We start from the raw sequence: 12,246 nt of genomic DNA on the forward strand, positions 1-12,246 counted from the left end.
AAAGACCAAAACTATTTTCTCCTTTTCTCCCTGCCATTCTCTATCATTTTCCAAATCTCTTGAAAAGATTTTTTTATGTTTTATTATTTAAAATTTTTTTAAATGTTTATTTTTTGAGAGAGAGAGAGCCCAAGTGGAGGGCAGAAAAAGTGGGAGACACAGAATCGAAAGTAGGCTCCACACTTTGAGCTGTCAGCACAGAACCTGACACGGGGCTCGAACCCATGAACGGCGAGATCATGACCCGACTCAAAGTCAGATGCTTAACTGACTGAGCCACCCAGGCACTCTGAAAAGAGTTTTTAAAAGCACACATGAAAATAAATAAATAAATAAATAAGTAAGTAAATAATAATAAAAAATAAAAAAATAAAAGCACCTGTACCCACAGAGCCCCATAAGCATGCTACCGTCCATAAAAGCAAGAAAAACAACAAGAACAACAAGCAAAACAACAAACGCAATCCTACTAATATAAATCTTTACAAAATCTGTTAATATTAAGGATCTCACATATGATATTCCAGTCCAGTTACAAAATACAATATAAACATAAATATCAAATGGCTCCATTATAGTTGTTGCCTCTCTTTTTTTAAAAAAAAAAATTTAATGTTTTATTTCTTTCTGAGAGAGAGACAGCATGAGAAGGGGAGGGTCAGAGAGAGAGGGAGACACAGAATCTGAAGCAGGCTCCAGGCTCTGAGCTGGCTGTCAGCACAGAGCTCGACGCGGGGCTCGAACCCACGAACCATGAGATCATGACCTGAGCCGAAGTCGGACGCTCAACTGACTGAGACACCCAGGCGCCCCTAGTTGTTGCCTCTCAAAAAACTGAGATTACGGAGCTTTTGATGTCTTTTATGTCTTTTTTTTTTTCCTATTTAAGTAAAATTGCTGCAAACAGGTTAATATTGTACCTGTTATCACAGGTCCCTTGCCAGGCCACTATAAGAGGTTAATTGTTTAAAATTTGACATTGAACTTTTAATTTTATATTTTAGTTAGTTAATATACAGTGCAATATTGGTTTCAGGAGTAGAATTCCATGATTTACCACTTATATGCAACAGCCAGGGCTCATCACAAGTGCTCTCCTTAGTACCCACCACCCAACTGTAACGTCTCCCACCTCTTCCCTCCATCAAATCCTCAGTTTGTCCTCTTTGTTAAGAGTCTCTTGTGATTTGTTTCCTTCTCTTCTCAAGTGCAATGCAGCAACATCTAAATTCAAGAATTCTGAATTGGCTTTGTCAAAATGCCCCACTCTCCAAGCAGTGCCTTTTATTTTCATACTGTAAGGAAATCCTAAATGTTGTTTTACCTGATGATCTTTGATTTATTAGAGGAAGCATGTTTTCTTAATCCCGGAGACAACAGTAACTTCATTAACCTGTGGGTGGAGAAAAGTAAGAGTTAACAAAAGTCACATGGATTAAACGAAAGAACAACCCAGAGGTTGACAGACGGGATCAGTTGTGGGGTTTCCTTTCCCACATTCGGTGGTATTTGCCTCCTAAGGTGTCATTCAGTCTTCTTGTGGGACCCGTCTATTTGCTATTAAAAAGTCTAATTATTAATCTCCAGTCACTATTTATTAGCAACCATTCAGCTCGGCACTATCTTGGGACTTATGTGTGTTCTCTCTCGCTGTGGATTTTCCTTTATTGGTTGGCAGCCTCATGACCTCCCTGGGTGAAATCTGAATCTGCCCCTTACACAGAGGGCAAAGAGAGACAGAAGACAGAGGCAGGCCATTCCAGATGGGCAGGTGGCAGTTTTAAGAAGCAAAGGAACTTACTTCCAAGGCTCATCCTGGGGGCCACAGACAAGCAGAGCTCGGCACCCATTGCAAGAATCTTAAATGTTTATATAGAGGCATGACAGGGTTAAGTCACTCCAGAAAGTCTGTCTCATAGCCGCGTCCCTGGAAATGGCCCCAGCTGTGGGTGTGGTGGGGGTCTATTCTCCTATGTTATTTCAAAGATGGGGGGTTCTGGGGGATTAGGAGCCTCCCATTGCCTAAGGCCATGTCTCTGGTAGGGGGTTGGGATGGGGACAGGTCATCTCAAAGACCTCATCCAACATTCTTATATTTGACCATTATCTTCTGAGAATTTGTCAGGAAATGTATGTGATTGAGTTACTCTTAAGAGATTCCTGGAAAATCAAATTTTCTTGAGGACATGTCATCAGAAATGAGACCAGCTCCATTATTAACCAATCCTCACATACATTAGAGCTTTTCATTTTCCCTTCATGAATAGAGATGCACCAGTGGATTTTACCTGTTGAAATCTTTTGTTTCTTGTCAACCTGTCACTCTGTGTTTTCCCATAGGTACCTGGTTTTATGCAGTTACAAAAGTGGCAGAATTGCCAAAATAACTGTTTGAAGTAATACATTCAGTCAAGTACTTACACACACAGTCATTGTAGCAGAAAACACCCCTTATTTTGTCTGTTTGTTTGCTTGCTTATGCCTGCTTAATCCTGGGGCTGAATCTGTAGGTAAGAGCCATCAGACTGATTCAGTCTCATGCCATTCCAATTGCTCCTGGAACATGTATTTTTCCCATCTAATTAGTTGGTTTGCCCTTTGGAAGCACAACAGCACAGTCCTTTCAGTATCTTACTTTTTTTTTTTTTTCCTAATAAAAGGAAAGCCAAAANTCTATAAACTCAATTGGCTATTACCAGATAGAGGTATATATTGCATGTAAGTATATATATATATTCAACCTGCTTTCATAAACATTATCTCTTGGATCCTTGCAACAACTATGTTAATAATCCCAGCTGGGACATTTTAAATCTTTCTAAATTTCAAGAGTGTTTTCCTATTTCTTCCTGAAGGTGCATAGACGATTAGCTTCTATGACAGCTATCTGTGGATTTAACTCTCTACCCTAGCAAACTGCAAATGCCTCAGGAGCGGGGATTGGTTTGTCCAGCCTCTGGAATCCCCCCAGTACATGGTGCCATAAGAATGAGGGCAAGTAGGCCCAAGGAGTGAATAACTGAGCTGACCCACAAGGCTAACTTCACTGGCATGTGGCCTACTCAGTTGTGCACATTCTCATGTTCAGAAGGGCCCCGTGCTTGGTTTAATGCTCCCTAGTCACCATCTTGAAATGTGTAATAATTTTTGAACAGGGGCACCCCCCATTTTCATCTGGCATTGGGCCCCACAAATTACATAGCCAGTCCCATTAAGCTATATGAGTAGCTTATGTAGCAAATAATATACTTTGTGCACACACATGTGCACGCATGCGCACGCGCGCGCGCACACACACACACACACACAGAGGTTTAGCCCTTTACCCCCAGATCTTGGGAGATAAACTCTAGCCTTTAGTATATGTTGTCTAAAAAGGGCTGACTTTGTTTGCCTGGGGGTGCTGGGCCATTCCAAGAGTCTTTGGTAACCATGTGATTTATGGTGAGCACCTTGGGCCACATGGTGTCAGCTTACCCTCAGCAGGGGCTGGAGACTAAGGTCAGTCATGTGGGCAGTCAGCTTTGTCTAAGTGACCAACCCTCAAGAAAACCTCTGGACACCAAGCCATGGTCAGCTTCCACGGATGGCAACACTCTTGTGTGTATTGTCACACATTATTGCTGGGAGAAGTAAATATTGTCCAAATGATCCCACTGGATGAGGATGACAGGAAGCTTATGTCTGGCCTCTCCTGGTCCTGCCTTATGCATCTCTTCCCTTTACAGAGTTTGAGCTTTCCTTTCACTCCAATAAACCAAAACCATGAATATACTAGCTTTGTTGAGTTCAATGAGCCATTCTAACAAATTATTGAATCTGAGACCACCATCAATTACTGGGGACTTCCCAAACTCATAAGTAATATTAAAGGGTTCCCATTTTCTCTGACTTATAGTAGGTTTAGTTAATGGAGAAGCCACACAAAAGACTGGAACCCCCCAGCCAAAAAAGGAAGAAGCCCAGGGAATTTATAATCCTGATTGTCTTCCTGTGAGAGAGCATATCAAGCTGGCTGTGTTCTTGAAAATCAGAGAGGGCTTAATGCTCCTCACAGAGCATCCTTTTCTGTATCACTCTCTCTCCTCCTGACTTCTGGGAAAATTCCCCAACCTCCTCTGGTAACAGCCCTTCCACTGCTAGCCCTGGGTTCTTGTCTTGTGGGTCTCCTACAACAGCCACACTTTTGTACAGCTGACCCTTAAACAACATGCGTTTGAACTGTGCTGGTCCATTTATATGAGAATTTTTCCAGTAAATACAGTACAGTTGTGTAAACGTATTTTCTCTTTCTTATGATTCTCCTAATAAGATTTTCTTTTTTCTAGCTTATTTTACTGTAGTACTACAGTATATAATATATATATAACATAAAACATGTGTTAATTGACTGTTAATGTTATCGGTTAGGCTTCCAGTCAACTCTAGGCTATTAGCAGTTAAATTTGGGGGGAGTCAAAAGGTATACGTGGATTTTGGACTGTAAGGGGTCAACTGCAATTAGTTCCTTTGTAAGTAATCCCCAATTTTCTTTTCCTAATTTGGGTGTGTCTTCTGTTTCCTGGTGGGACCCTGACTGATACAAAATATAAGAAAGTACAAAATAGAAGAACAAAAAGTACGTAAAAATTTTTGCAGTAATTGCACTGTCTTAAATTTTGCAACAAAAACCTTGACTACATTTATAGTCAAGAAAAAGATACTTTTTGAAAAAAGTAAGGACACAGCTGAACAAGTAGCAATTCCACTGTCAGACATCTTAGTCCCTAAATTTAGCCCTCTCTTCATGTGACCACCTCTTTGAGGACAATAATCCTTCTCCTCTCCCTTGGTCCCCCACCATCACCCATTGGTTCCTCTGGCCACTATATCTTCTTTCCTTCTCAGGTTGTGAAAATCTCTTAGAATTGTTAAGTGACTATTTGCAGTTTAACCCTGGAGGCTTTGTTTTATATTACTTTTGGTCCCCATATATATTTAGGCGTGGTTTCTGTGGGAGGGGCATGTTGATCTATCCTCCCTCCAGCCTGCTTTTAAATTTTTTAAAAATCATTTTATTTTATTTTTGAGAGACAGAATGCAAGTGGGGGAGGGGCAGAGAGAGAGGGAGACACAGAATCTGAAGCAGGCTCCAGGCTCTGAGCTGTCAGCACAGAGGCCAATGCGGAGCTCGAACTCATGAAACATGAGATCATGACCTGAGCTGAAGTCAGATATCCAACTGACTGAGCCACCCAAGCGCCCCACCTCCAGCCTGTTTTTAACATTCCCTGTGCAGAATGGTGGAGTGGAGGACAGGCCGGTGGAAAAAAACAAATATGACCAGAAAAAGGCAATTTAATCTTTTTTTTTTAAACAAATTCCCCCAAGAGTAAGATTGTCATATTCTTGTTACTAAATGTGGTTTGGTTAGTTTTCTAAAAGAAAATTTACCTTATTTTTAATAATTACTTTTAAAATAAATGAAGATACAAAAATAATGAAGATCACAGTTAGATACTCTCAGTGCTCACTGACTGCTTTATACTTAAACCAATTTCTGTGATTATCAGAAGGAAAACACGGTTTACAAATATATAATATTTAGTGTTACCTAGTTTCTCATAGAATTAGAAGTTGATTAAATGCTTGGTGTAGTACTTTTCATAGGGGACTTATACCAGGGAATGGAGATGGTTAGAGATTAGTGTTCTGGATCAAATCAGAGATGGGTGGAGAGAAGGGAATTTAAACTTATTAAACATCTACATCATGCTATGCATTACAATTCGTGTTTTACAGATATCACCTTCCTTAAAAGTATTGTGGGATAGATATTATCTCCATTTTATAGACAGGTAACTTGCCTAAATTTTATAGCTGGCAAATCTTGTCCAAGTCTTCATACATTTTACTGTAGCAAACTGCTTCAATTAATAATATTAAATTATCTAGTAAACATCTTTTGTTCATATTTTATTATCTCGCCACTGCCAATGAATATATTTTGTTTAAATGTAATCACAACAGATTATTTTGTTAAATGAATACATTTTGTTAGTTTACAATAAGGAATAATACCATCACCTCAGAGAATCTTCAGATATTGGGGAAAGTGGCTTATTCATAAAGGAAGCCAAAAGTATTAAGAAAATAAGCCATCAAAGATCAGAGTTTTTGCTGTTCAAAGAAGGATGTGAGTAATAGACTTTCCAAGTATGAACTAGTCTCATTTTCAATGTTTTATATGGCCAAACTAACAATATAGCTATCATTTATCAGGTGTCTAATGTACTCTTCATAGCCCACAATATAAAATGTAAATGCTATTAGCACCCAAGCTGACCTTCTGTGGCCCTGAAATAGATTCCTAGGTTTAAAAAATATATAGGTGTGACTGTCTGGAAAAGTTCAGGTCTGGGTTCATGACACAGAACAGTATGAGCCCCAGATTATGATTTCCTCACTTACCAGACCCAGTCTCTGTTAAGTCTGTTTCACTTAAGCAGCGTGCCTTTGGCCCTATGTGATAGTCAAAGATCATCTACCCCCGAGATATCGCTGAGACAAGATTTTATTCTGATCCCCTCAATAGCCTCTGGTTTGTCTGGGGGTGGTGGCAGTTGGGGGGGTTCTCTCAGCTCCTCAAAAACACTGAGTTCTTGGCCTACTGAATTCTGATTCAAACCGCCAGATGTAGGCAAATCCCCAGCAGGAGATAAGACGTTCACTCGGTAGGAAAATTAGTGAGTCTCCAGAATCTTTTTTTTTTTTTTAGTGTTTTATTTATTTCTGAGAAAGAGAGAGAGACAGCGTGAGCAGGGGAGGGTCAGAGACATAGGGAGACACAGAATCTGAAACAGACTCCAGGCTCTGAGCTGGTAGTCAGCACAGAGTCGAACGTGGGGCTCGAACCCATGAACCGTGAGATCATGACCTGAGCTGAAGTCGGACACTTAACGGACCGAGCCACCCAGGCACGCCTCTAGAATCTTAAGAGTCTGGACATGGTAAGGAAGAGGGGGAGTCTCCAGAGAAGCCTGCATTGGCTGCTTCCACAGCAGTAGTACCTAGAGTTGGCTGGTAGAGTAGAATCTCAAGCCTATGTCAGGCTTTGAATTGTAACAAGATCCCTAAATGATGTGAATGTACATCAAAGTGTTGTCATGTTTTCCTCTCTCTAATTTATTAAGCTAAAATAGGCATACAGGAAGATGCACACATTTTAAGTGACTATTTACACACGTGTACATCGACACATCCACGACCTAGATGAATATATAAAACACATCCATCACACCCAGAACATTTCCACATGGTCCTTCTGAATCAAAAACATCTCTCTCAACCCTTCCTAGAAATGACAATTTTGCTGACTTCTACCATCATAGACTAATTTAGCCTCTTTTTGTATTTTGTAAAAATAGAATACTTCAGTATGAATTTTTGTTCATTTCTGACTTCTTTTAAGCAGTGTTTTTGAAATTCATTCATGTTATTGTGTCAGTAGCTTGTCCTTATTAAAATCTGCTGTGTAATGATTCATATAAATATACTACTCTCTATTGAATTCTTCTGTTGATGGTCTTTGGTATTTTCTAGTTTGGGGCTATTATGAATAAAGTTCTTTGTGTGTGTGTGTGTGTGTGTGTGTGTGTGTGTGTGTGTACACATGTATTAACTTCTCTGAGAGAAGAAATATCTAGGAGTGAAACTGTTGTGTCAGGGGTAGGTGTCTTTATCTTTATTAGATATTACCAATGTGTTTTTCAATGTGGTTTACACTCCCATGAGTAACAAGGAGAATCTCGGCCACTCTCCCTCCTTGACAATAGTGAGTATTGTCAGCTGCTTAAATTTAGCCATTCTGGTGGGTGTGTAGCAGAATCTCTTTGTGGTTTTAGTTTGAATTTTCAGATGACTAATGATGTTAGTGCACCTTTTCATATTCATGTTGGCTCTCAGATATCTTCTTTTGAGTAGTGCCTACTTAAGTCTTTCCCCATATTTTAACTAAGTCATATATATAACACTATTTATTGAGTTATAGAAGTTCATTAATATTCTACAAGTTCTTTGTCAGACATGCACATGATAGGTAGCTCCTAAGACAGTTGCCAATGATCTCCACTTCTCTGCATTCACCCTTCTCTCGGGTGCTGGTAGGTAGGACTTGTGGCTTGTTTCTAATTAATAAGAGGCAAAAATGATATGTCGCTACTGTGTTTAGGTTACATAAAATGGTATTTCACATCTTGCTAGTAGACTCTATTGCCTTGCTGGCATGTATACATTGATGAAGCAAAAACTGCCATGCTGGAAAGGCCCCAATTCGAGGGACTAAGGCAGGTCAGGGCTCTTCATCCAGCTTCCTTGGAAGAACTCAATTCTGCCAATCACCATGTGAGCTTGGAAGAAGATCTCTTTCATCTACAACCTTCAGATGATATTCCAGCCCTGGCTGAAATCTTTATTACTGCATCGTGAGAGATTCTAAAGCACACAGCTGAGCCATGCCCAAACTCCTGATGCACAGAAATTATGAGATTATCTTGTTTTAAGCTGCTGAATGTATCAAAATCTATTACACAGAAGTAGATGATATACATGAATTACAAATGTTTTCCCCAAGCTATGAATCATCACTTTGATGGCTATATGGTAGTATCTCAGTATGGTTTTAACTTGCATTTCCCTAATGAGTCTTTTGGTATGATTTTGGTCACTGGGTCTCTTTAGTGTGAAGTGTCTATTCAAATCTTTTGGCCACATTTTAAACTGAATTGTTTATCTTTTATTATTATTGACTTATTATACAATAATTAAACAATTCTGATTATAAGTTCTTTTTCAAATTCATATAATAAAAGTGTTTTTCCTCAAGCTATGGCTGGCATTTTTACTTTTTTAAAACCATCTTTTGAAAAACTGCAAAATAAATTCTGAGAAGTTTACATAATCAAGAGTGAGCTTTTGGACGGGCGCCTGGGTGGCTTAGTTGATTAAGCGTCCGACTTTCACTTAGGTCATGATCTCGCGGTTCGTGGGTTTGAGCCCCGCGTCGGGCTCTGTGCTGACTGCCAGCTCAGAGCCTGGAGCCTGTTTCAGTCTGTGACTCCCTCTCTCTCTCTGACCCTCCCCTGCTCACGCTGTCTCTCTCTCTCTCTCTCTCTCTCTCTCTCCTAGGGGAAAAAAAAAAAAAAGAGTGAGCTTTTGGAGAACAGCTGGGAAGGCATATTTTAAGTGAGAGGGATGATGGTGACTTGAAGGCAATGCAGGCATTGTGAGAAAGTGATCAAATTCTTCAGATGGTTTGAAGGTAAAGTGTTCAGGATTTGACTGTAGGGAATACAAATGGGGAATAATCAAGATTGGCTCTTATGTTTTGGTTTTGGTAAGTGAAAGTTCACATTTCTCCCATAAATTCGAGCCCCAAATCAGGCTCTGTGCTGACAGCTCAGACACTGGAGCCTACTTCAGATTCTGTGTCTCCCTCTCTCTCTGTTCCTCCCCTGCTCAGGCTTTGTCTCTTAAATGAATAAACACTAAAAAAATAAGAAAAATAATTTCTCACAGTCTCCGCTACTCTCCATTTTGACCCAGGACAGCAGTAAGTTCAAAGTCAATTGCCAGTCTTCATAATGTTTACATCATTTTTTTCCCTTTTACCTTATCTACCTCAGCCATTGGTACTGTCAGTCTGAATCATAGAGATCTTTGGTTTTACAACTTTGGGTACAAAAAAATACTTTCCCAGATTTGGAGTCATGAGGCATATTCTTCAACCTCAGCCATGTGTACTGTTGGGCAAACATGACTTTTCGAGATTCAACTTGTTTCATCTATCAGGTTCCTATCTCACAAAATGAGGAAGAAATTTATCAATCATAAATTGATATGAAATAATGACTATCTAGTCTGACTCTTCTGCATTTGAAAAAATGTTATGACTGCTATTCCTTTTTGTTCCCATTGAGTCAAAAACACTGTTACTTTTTTTTGTTTGTTTTTGCAATACATTCCTACTTGATCTTTCTTTTTCCAGTTGCCTATCCACAAATTGACTGTGGTCACCACCACATATTCTATCTAATAAATCTCATTTGTCTTATGACTCTTGAATCTTAACTTGACTTCCTGTTTCCCATGAAACTTGAAGGAGCTCTGTTAATCTTCTCCTCCTTCGTTGTGGACTGGGTTTCGCTTGTGCCAACACATACTTTACTCCCACCTTTGATTTGGCTTTGACTTGGTTCTTCCTCTCCATGGGGTGGCCCTTAGCTTATATTTCTTTGCCACAAATTGGCTATCTTTTTTTAAAATAAATATTGCTTCTTTATGAATTATTCCTGCCATTTGCAATGACTTTCACCCCCTGGACTCCTGAGGGACTTGTCTATATTTCTTTTACAGTTCCAAAAAATCTTTGTGGTACTTCTTAATGATTTCCCATTTTTCCAAATAAGGTGTTCTTTTAGCGCATAACTCATACTTCCCTTTTCTCCACATCCTTGCCAACATATGTTATCCTTGTCTTTTCAATAATAGACTTCCTAGCAAGCATGATGTAATATCTCATTATAGTTCTGATTTGCATTTCCCTGATGATTATTAATATTAGAACATTTCAATATACTTACTGGCAATTTGTTTGTATTCTTTTTTTTTTAAGTTTACTTATTTATTTTGAGAGAGTCAGAAACTGTGTGAGTGGGGGAATGGGCAGAGAGAGTGGGAAAGAGAGAGAACCCAAGCAGGCCCCATACTGCCAGCACAGAGCCCAACGTAGAGCTCGATCCCACAAACCATGAGATCATGACCTGAGCCAAAACCAAGAGTTGGATGCTTAACCAACTGAGCCACCAAGGTGCCCCAATTTGTTTGTATTCTTTGGAAAAATTTCTATTTAGACCCTTTTCCATTTTTAATTATGGTTATTTGTATTTTTCACTGTTGAGTTCTAAGTTTACCATATATATCTTGGATATTTACTCCTTATTGGATATAGAGGTTGCAAATATTTTCTCTCATTCCTAGATTCCCTTTCCATTCATCATTTTATTAACTGTTTTATTTGCTGTGTGGAAACTTTTTAGCTTGATATAGTCCTATCTGGTTATTTTTGCTTTTGTTGCCTATGTTTTTGCTGAGAAATCCAAACTCATTGCCAAGACCAAAGGAGCATACCCTCTATGTTTTCTTATAGAAATTTTATGGTTTCAGCTCTTAAAGTCTTCAATCCATTCTGAGTTGATTTTTGTGTGTAGTATAAGATGGGGTCCAATTTCATTCTTTTGCATGTAGATATTTAGTTTTCCCAATACCATTTATTGAAGACAACATCCATTCCTATAAATGTATTCTTGGCACCTCTGGCAAAGACTAGTTGACCACATATGTGTGAGTTTATTTCTGGGCTCACTATTCTGTATCATTCATCTATGTATCTGTTCTGTTTGTTTTACTATAGCTTTGCAATATAGTTTGAAATCAGAAAGTGTGATCTCTCTAGCTTTGCATTTCTAACTCAAGATGGCTTTAGTTAGTTGCGGTCTTTCATGGTTCCATACAAAATTTAGGATTTTTTTTTCTATTTCTGTGTAGTGCCACTGGAATCTTGACAGAGGTTGCATCAAAGCTATAGGTCAATTAAAATAGTATGGATATATTTTTTAAATGTTTTATTTATTTCTGAGAGAGAGAGAGAGAAAGAGAGAGAGAGAGACAGTGTGAGCAGGGGAGAGTCAGAGAGAGAGGGAGATACAGAATTTGAAGCAAGCTCCAGGCTCTGAGCTGTCAGCACAGAGCCCCATGCAGGGCTCGAACCCACAAACCATGAGATCAATGACCTGAGCTGAAGTCGGAGGCTTAACTGACTGAGCCACCAAGGTGCCCCAAAACTAGTTTGGCGATTTTAACATGTTAGTTTTTCCAATCCATGAACATGAGCTATATTCCTATTTATTTGTATCTTCTTCAATTTCTTTCATCAATGTGTTATAATTTTCAGTGTATACATATTTTATCTCCTACATTAAATTTATTCCTAATTATTTTATTCTTTTTGATGCTATTGTAAGTGAGATTCTTTCCTTAAATGTTTTTTTTTTTTTAAGAGTTCATTGTTAGTGTATAGAAACACAACTGATTTTTGTATATTGATCTTGTATCCTGCAACTTCATTGAATTTATCAGTACTAAGTTCTTGGGAATTTTTGGTGGAATCTTTAGAGTTTTCTATATACAGTATGCCATCTGCAAACAAAG

This window comes from Crocuta crocuta, unplaced genomic scaffold, assembly GCF_008692635.1.
Source record: "Crocuta crocuta isolate KB4526 unplaced genomic scaffold, BGI_CrCroc_1.0 scaffold1, whole genome shotgun sequence".
NCBI lineage: Eukaryota > Metazoa > Chordata > Mammalia > Carnivora > Hyaenidae > Crocuta > Crocuta crocuta.